Here is an 851-nt window from a genome sequence, read left to right on the forward strand (position 1 = left end):
AACCCTAGAAACTGGAGGTATAAGAGTAACAGCTAAGAATCGATCTGCAGACTTTGCTGTGCCTCTCTTTGCGTCTGTAAGCTGCTGTAGATCCGTGTTTGGAATACCATACTTTCTCTGAGCTATGATGAAGATGCTAGATTTCCAACACTTGGACTGATCTCCTTCTTGGTGATGTCAAACACTAAACGCTGCGTTCTTTCTGAGCTCTGCAGAAGAAGATGGCAGTTTCTGAGTCTGTGTGCAGTTAATTGATGTGGTGTTTGGTCATGTGATGATGACATTTCTATTCATATCTTAGGACACCTTCGGACATGGCAATCATATGCCATGGATGAGATGAAATTTGTTATCTGATGGCTATGAATGGTCCGAATTGCTCTTGATTCTTGGTCTTGCAAAGACAGGGAATAGCAGAAGCAGGCGGTAGAGGGATAGAGGTGAGGGGGTAATGTGTTTGTGCAATTGAGTCAAGTGATGATGACATTCTTTATAACAATCTTAGGACACCTTCTGACATGGCCATGCTATGGATGAGAAGGATATGGTTATCTGATGGCTCTCAGTTGTAAAATAGTGGCAACGGTTTTCTGTACACACCTGCTGAGTGTTTACTTCGGCATAGCAATCAGGAAGTTCCTGAGCTCATTAGACCAAAATGCAATGCCTTACCCTAATTTGATGAGGGAGCTTTGCTTATCTATGATTAGCTCTAAAACTGTTCCAATCTCTTGACCGGAGCTGCCGATCTCTTACTATGGCAAGATCCATGTCTGGGTTGGAAAACTTAAATATCGATGCTTGCTCGAAGGCCTGTTTTGGATATGGCATGGCAGCAGGACCACGCAGAA

General features: G+C 43.4%; 1 non-coding gene across 1 annotated transcript; it reads left to right on the plus strand.

Moving 5' to 3' along the window:
- The first annotated feature begins 466 nt into the window (after nt 1-466).
- LOC147855546 (small nucleolar RNA snoR31/Z110/Z27) lies at nt 467-563 on the plus strand. Its single transcript, XR_015530950.1, has one exon. It is a non-coding gene; the product is annotated as a small nucleolar RNA snoR31/Z110/Z27 (small nucleolar RNA).
- Nucleotides 564-851: the final 288 nt, after the last annotated feature.

Source organism: Azolla caroliniana, unplaced genomic scaffold, assembly GCF_043228905.1.
Source record: "Azolla caroliniana isolate FFs.n. ecotype wild unplaced genomic scaffold, voAzoCaro1.0.p SCAF_14, whole genome shotgun sequence".
Taxonomy (NCBI): domain Eukaryota; kingdom Viridiplantae; phylum Streptophyta; class Polypodiopsida; order Salviniales; family Salviniaceae; genus Azolla; species Azolla caroliniana.